Consider the following 7,579-nt stretch of genomic DNA (forward strand, 5'->3'; position numbering starts at 1 on the left):
CAAAAAAAAAACTTGAAGAGGAGGGTGTAGAGAAGGCCACTGCTCTTCACTGCATTATCCATCAGCAGGCCCTTTGGAGTAAATGCCTGCCATGTGACAATGTGATGTCTGTTGTGAAATGCATCAACCAAATCAGAACCAGGGGCTTAAGGCACAAAAGGTTCTGTGCTTTTTTAGAGGAAATAGAGTCAGAATATGGAGATGTGCTCTATTTCACCGAGGTATGTTGGCTCAGCAGGGGAAATGTCCTGAAAAGATTTTTTGTGTTGAGAGAAGTGAAAGCCTTCATGGAGAAGGATGGGAATGCTATTTCTGAGTTGAGTGATCACAAATGGCTCATGGACTTAGCTTTTCCTGTTGACATCACACATAAGCTGAATGTACTAAACGAGATGTTACAAGGCCCAGGGCAGCTTATCAGTGCTGCCTATGACAACGTGAGAGCATTCTCCACAAAACTTGTATTATGGAAATCCCAGCTCTCTCAGACAAACCTTTGCCATTTTCCAGCATGCAAGGAACTTGTGGATGCAGGCATACCATTCAGTGGTGAGAAATATGTTGATGCTATTTTTAAGCTAGAAAAGGAATTTGATCACAGATTTGCAGACTTCAAAAAGCACAGAGCTACTTTCCAAATTTTTGTGGACCCCCTTTCCTTTGATGTGAAAGATGTTCCTCCTGTGCTTCAAATGGAGCTCATTGACCTGCAATGCAACTCTGATCTGAAAGCCAAGTTCAGGGAGATTAGTGGAAAAGCAGACATGCATGGGCAATTTTTGAGAGACTTGCCCCCCAGCTTCCCTGAGCTTTCCCGAATGTTCAAGCGCACCATGTGCCTTTTTGGGAGCACATATTTGTGTGAAAAATTATTCTCCATATTGAACTTCAATAAGTCAAAGTACAGGTCTAGACTTAATGGTGATCATCTTCAAGCCATACTGAGGGTCTCAACTGCTTCCTCTCTAAAGCCAAATATGGTTCAGATTTGTGAGAAGAAGCGCTGTCAAATCTATGGCAGCAAAGAATGGGCAAAAGATGCCATGTTCAGAACTGTTCACGATCTTCACTCAATGTTCTATTCATATTCACAAGAAATAATTAAAACTGTTAATAATGACGTTTGAGGACTTTTTTTTTGTGAAATCTCTTATGCAGCCCTGCCTCACCCCAACTTTGCCTCCTGTGGCCTCCAGGTAAATTGAGTTTGAGACCCCTGCTTTATATTGTTTGTTTACAGTTAGGTGGTAATGAAATTGTAAAAAAAAAAAAAGCAAAAGAACATTTGGGAAAATTATTATATATAGCAAATGAGGTCATGAAGTCATTGCCTCAATATTTAGTAAGCTATTTGATGGTAGTTGATCATTTTGTGATTGGTTTTGCTTGCTTTCCTTAGATGGCTTTTATGCTACTTTGATTTTTAATTGGTGTGTTCCTCATAGAGTGTGACAGTATTAGAAATTTCGAGGGCACAGGGGCTCACAATTCCATGTTTGTTGTTGACAAAACAGTGGCGGCTATGGGGCATGGTTACAGCTGCCAGGCCATCTGGAAATATGAAAATAAAGGGGAGAGTACCTGCACTCACTCCAACAAAGTCCTGGTGATGTTGGCCCAAACACCAGCATGTCTAGAGTTTGGGATATTTAGGCATCTCTGCAGAGATCAGTGGTAAAGTGGTGAAGTTGGACTGTTGGCAAAGTGACAAATATGGTTCATAGGTGCAACTGCTGGGTCTTTGGCAGGACAATGCCCACTGAAGGCTATTTCTTCTAGATAATGATTGACAAATTTGAACATGGTTAAAGATTCCTTTTTGCTATATGAAAATTCCAACATGTAGTTTTAAATCTTTTCATTTTTTCCTTGTGAGGCATTTTTATAATTCCTTTCCTAGGGTTCAGTAACACTTTCCACTTCACCATCAAAACACTTCTCTCTAATAACTTATTTCTTGCAATCACTTTAATATGCATTAGTTTAAAAACAGATCTGTTGAATCAAATCTGTTTGTGATTCCTGGTTCTAAAAGCTGCAATTTTCATTGACCTTAGAAAGTTGCCTTAATGCTTCTCTGACCCTAAGTTGCAAAACGGGCATAAAAAAAAAAAAGAGTATTGGTCTTGTATGGTTTTTCTAAGATTTTTTTTTTATTTATTTGGGGGTGCTGGTGATTACATCCAGGACTTCATGCATGTAAGCCACATGCTTTACTACTGGGCTACAGCCTTGGCCTTGTTTGGAGTTTTAGAAGAGATAATGAGGGCAGTGCTTATTCAATACATGCCTGGAATGCAACAAGCAAGTAATTTATGATTGTTAGCAGTTTGATTATTATTGCCTTTGTTTTATAACAAACAAGTGATCTCTCATCAGTTTTTTTCCTTATTTGACTATTACTCTCCCATCAATATGATAGTATCCCCTTTTAGTCTTAAACATTCTAGCTTGGAAAAATAAAAAGCAGATGATTATAGTATGCCCTTCAGAGAGAAGAAGTAAGAAATATAGAAGTGGATATAGTTATAAAAGGATAAAAATGAAGAATTTCTATAATGATGAAACATGTATATGCTACAGACATAGATACATGAAACTGTGAAAATTAACATAGAATCAAATATATTGAAAGACAGCTTAAAAAATGGAACACATGACTTAGTGTACGGGTGTTCCAGTTCAATCTCCAGTAACATGTGATGTCCAAACACCACAATATCTCTATGTCTAAGCACTGAACTAACAGGTCAGCACAACAGACAGGTTGAGTATCATTAGGCTTATATCCCCAGAGCCCCCAAGCCCTGGGAAGTCTCCAGTGCTTTGTGAAAAACAAACAAACCAAAGTAATTTAATATAAATGAGAACAAGTTGAGAAATATGAAGAAGGTGAGTGGATTGCACCAGTATCGATAACTTTGTTGTGACACTAGATCATTGTTTCACAATATGCTGTTATTGAGGGAAATTGTGTAGAAAACATACAAGATCACTGACTATTTATAACAGCTTTATGTGAATAATGAATATTTTAAATTTTTTCCCTTTAAAAAGAAGAAAAAATTCTCAGTTTGAAATGTAAATAAAAGTATGATCATCACAGAAAAAAATGTCTGTTGTCACACCAACACATGATTTCCTTCTATAAAGAAAAGTAGCATTAATTTCCTTGATTTTCTTTTACTTCTTATTTCTTTTTTAGGGGTCCACATCCAAAGTTCTCAGGGTTTACATCTGCCTGTGTATTCAGGGATAACTTTTGGTAGGATTCTAGGGAAACAAAGGGGCAGCCAGAATTGAATCTGCATTGATTACATACAAGGCAACGGCCCTACCCATTCTACTATCTCTCTGGTCCCGATTTTATTTTTTTAAAGTATTTATCTCCCTTGATATTTGATTCTTTTTTCAACAACTATCTATTGAGCCCCTGTAGGTGCCAAGCTTGGGTCAATGAACAAGTTCCTATGAAACCACATTCTAGTGGAATACATAAATGATCAACTAAAAATGACAAATTAAATTATAAAGTAATGTGTGATAGAAAAATATACAGAGCAGATATTAATTTCTCTGGAGTAACATATTGCAACTAGGGGTCATTTGGCTTTCATTGATCCTGCAGGATATTTACTCTCTAGGGCCACAAGTAAAAATCATATAAATAGAGGGTTTGACATTGTATGAGACTAGGAGGCCACCTAATAGAACAGAATTTGGGAGCACACACACACACAAAAAAAAAAAAATCAAAAGGGGGCTTTTTATAAAAGGTTGAGAAACACTTCTCTAGAGAAACAGAATATTAGATTATATGTGCTTTTTGCTTAGAAATAAAAATTGTCTCATGTTATTAGGAAAACTGAGGAGTCCCAACATTTAGGGTTGGCAAACTGACTCTAAGGAGATTCAACAATGTAATTGAACTTGCAGTTAAAAGGTTTGAGAGCTGTGAGATAATGGGATAAGATCCAGTTTGAAAACAGACTTATGACCAAAAGAGAACAAATGTTCAATTTCCATCGAGTACAGGTGAGAGTCACATTTTGAAGCTGATCAGGTAGAAATTTGCTCTTACTTTATTACTCTGCACAATCATCACAACTTTTTTTTTTTTTTTTAAATATGGAACGCTTCACGAATTTGAGTGTCATCCTTGTGCAGGGGCCATGCTAATCTTCTCTGTATCGTTCCGATTTTAGTATATGTGCTGCCGAAGCGAGCACAATCATCACAACTTTTATGGAAAGTTTTTGGAAAAATAGAGTAGAAATATAAACTTTATGTGAAAATTCAAAACTTCTGATATTACTTAAGAATAAGGTGCATAGTTATGCAGTGACTTATGGTTCGTTGGGGGTTTTTAGTTGATGGAATATCTTCAACTCTATTCTTTATTTGGTGGTATGAGGACCACTCAATTGAAAAGGAAACATCTGCATTACTCTTTTATCTAATTAAAATGCTAATCCTTTACATCCATAAGGAGTTTTCCTTTAAGGAAACAATCATGCCTAGCACTGCTTGGAGGTTCACTCCAGGTAATGTTCTGGGGAATCACACAATGCTGAAGATCAAATCTAGAGTTCCCATGTGCAAAGCATTTACTCTAGCCCTTGATAAACCTCTACACACCCAGAATGTTTGAGCAAATATTTATCTACCTTTGTTTCTCAGTTAAAATGATATGTAAAATCCATCATCACAGTAACATTAAGGGGAGTAGATCAGTATCTATTTCTAATGATGGTGAAATTAAAAATAAAAAAAGATAGTGATGTAGCTTATAAAAAAGGATTATTTGAGCAAAAGCTGGATAGATAAGACCAAACCATTTACTATGCCATCTTGATCAAAATGAAAGCTTTATTAAGCCAGAATTAAACATTGTTGGTGTTATATTTCCAGTGTCTGTTGCTTACAGGTCCCCCCAAAATTTGTTGGTTAAATGAGAGAATAATTGAGGGTGGTATTGCTGTTTATATAAGCTAGTATACAGTTATATCCTCTATCTTGGCATAGACTTGGCACCTTATAGATAAATGAGTGCTGGCTTCTGTTTCTCTGATTACTGGTAATAAACAATAAGTATCACTGTGGATATAAACTTGCTCATTTGTTTGATTCTGTGGGACCAGAACTCTGACAATACAATACCTCAGTTAGACCTGTTTGTCAGTAATTGTTTGTAGTTAGCTTCTCAGGTAGGGAGCTATAGTTCAGAAATGTGAAGTGGCCTGACCATAATAAGCTTTAGATCATGAAAGAGCTGATTTTCTAATTTTTAAATCATAGTTCTTATTTATTTTAATTTATATTAAACCCTTTAAAATATTGTCCTGGAGTCTCCCCCAACACACCCCATTATTTATCCTTTTTGGGGGGTTTGGCTTTGTTTTTGGGTCACACTCAGTGGTATTCAGGCCTTATTCCTAGCTCTGTGCTCAGAGATCACTCCTGGCAGGTTCAGTGGACCATATGTGGTGCCAGAAATCAAACCTGGGTCAGCTACATGCAAGGGAAACACACTACCTACTGTATTATTATCCTGCCCCCCCCTTAAAAATGTTTTTGCCCACTTAGGTTTGGTGATGATTTTCCTTGAGTGACACTGACAAGGATCATGGAGTTGTCAGTACACATCTCAGTAGACAATCTCCCAGGTGTCCCAGTGATAGGGGATATTACCCAGGTAACACAGAGGAAGTAACATGACCTTTCAGAAGTTCATCAACTTTGCCAGACAATAGTGTGGTGCAGTATTGAAAAGCTCTACCAGGAAGTTGCAGATTTTTAAAACTTAATTTTGGTGTTTATTCAACTTTGCAAATCACTTCTATGTACTATCATGTGTTTCACACCCCGTGAAACAGCACTACACTGTGCTATTGAATTAGTTGTACAGTGACTCAAAAGGCATTAAACAATGACTTTGATATTTTTAAGTACTGACTAGGAGGATTTTTTAATTCCTTTTCTTCATAATGAAAGCAACAAAAAAACCCAGTTGCACAACCCTGGGAACACTTACTCTCTTTTCTATTCTGGGTGGACCCCACTTGAGACAGAAAAAAAAATCTCCAAGCATTTAGTTTTGCTTAATGCAGAAGAAAAATTAAACAAGCATAGACGTGCAACCTTAATGGACATCAGCAAACACTAGAATAACAGTTCCCAGCTTCTAAAACCTGTTATTTAATATAATGGGTAAATCTTGTGGGAGCTTTTCAGGTGCTGCTGAGTCTGAAAAAACAGCTATTTTGTCTGGGGCGGGGGCATGGGAGTGGAGGAAGGTACACCCCAGCTGGTGTTCATTTGCTTGGAAGCAGCTCAGAACACTATCCAGGCAGGTAGGTGCTGGGGGACATTAGCTGGTTGTATGTCACGAAGGCCATGACCCTTTTGAAAACAACACCATAGCTATGTGACGCACTACTATTGTCAGCTCTGCCAGTGACAATATGAGACTTTTCAGACAGAGCTTTTCTAGAGATGACACTGACAGAGAGGAAAAGGGAGAAGAGGGGAGGGAGAGAGAGAGAGAGAGAAACAAAAACCACAGCAAGTGAATTAGTGCTGTGGAACTCTGAGCATTAGCTGGTAATAGTTTAGGGCAGAGCACCTAAGTGATGATTCACATCTGACAATAAATATATGAATAGCTGTTGAAAGCTTGTTTGATTTTCACAAAGAGGTTTAAACAAACATTCGTTTGTTCATTAGTCTTAAGCAACACTTTTATGGCAGAGGATGCATTAAACCTAACATATGTCTGCGACCGAGATATTTGGTGGTTTTAAAGATGAAGAAACAAAGCCATGCATATTGCTTATGCGGAACAGCCTTGAACTACCTGTAATGGAGTGAGATACAGTTATTATGGATTAATGCTGTGAATCTTCATCCAACAGGAAGAAACAAACAGGCAAGAAGAAATGACCCGTCTTTGGAGATAAAGACTTAGGAGGGTGCCTTCTGCAATTGGTACTGAGTTTGCATAAACTCATTTTGTTATTATTGTTGTTGTTGCATAATTTTTAAAAGCACAAGCGGTTTAAATCTGTTCCCTGAGGTAATTTATGCTAAACTGGTATTCCAACACCATAAATTCCCTGCTCATGGCAATTTCTAGTTGGTGTCAGGTCGGGCTAGGTTACTGAGCAAATGGCCGCTTCAAAATTTTTAGGATAATTGCCTCTATAAGTCGTTTAGCATCAGCCTGTCAGGAAATCTCTAATCATCATTGACATTTCTGTTTCCCTTTGCCTCCTCCTGTCCCACATTGTTCTACTGAAGACCATTGTTCCCTGCACAAGGGGCAATGGGCCTTTTATCTCTTGCACCACCTGGATTATGTTACTGCTACTCATGTCAATACCATTTCCATGGGTCCAAGTAGGTAGTGGTTTGTGTGAGCATAGTTTCTGCTTTGGCCAGCTTGTGTTCTTACCTAACAGAGCATTCACTTAAAGAAAATTGGTCATAATGATGGATTCAGGATAAATTGAAGAACAAATGTCCCTGCACCCAATTCTTCCAAGTTTATTCTAATAAATGTTTTGTTATTGAAATCAGC

General features: G+C 37.6%; 1 non-coding gene across 1 annotated transcript; it reads right to left on the reverse strand.

Moving 5' to 3' along the window:
- Nucleotides 1–4,122: 4,122 nt before the first annotated feature.
- On the reverse strand, nt 4,123–4,229 carry LOC126008353 (U6 spliceosomal RNA). The gene has a single exon (XR_007495687.1). It is a non-coding gene; the product is annotated as a U6 spliceosomal RNA (small nuclear RNA).
- Nucleotides 4,230–7,579: the final 3,350 nt, after the last annotated feature.

Source organism: Suncus etruscus, chromosome 4 (genome assembly GCF_024139225.1).
Source record: "Suncus etruscus isolate mSunEtr1 chromosome 4, mSunEtr1.pri.cur, whole genome shotgun sequence".
Lineage (NCBI taxonomy): Eukaryota > Metazoa > Chordata > Mammalia > Eulipotyphla > Soricidae > Suncus > Suncus etruscus.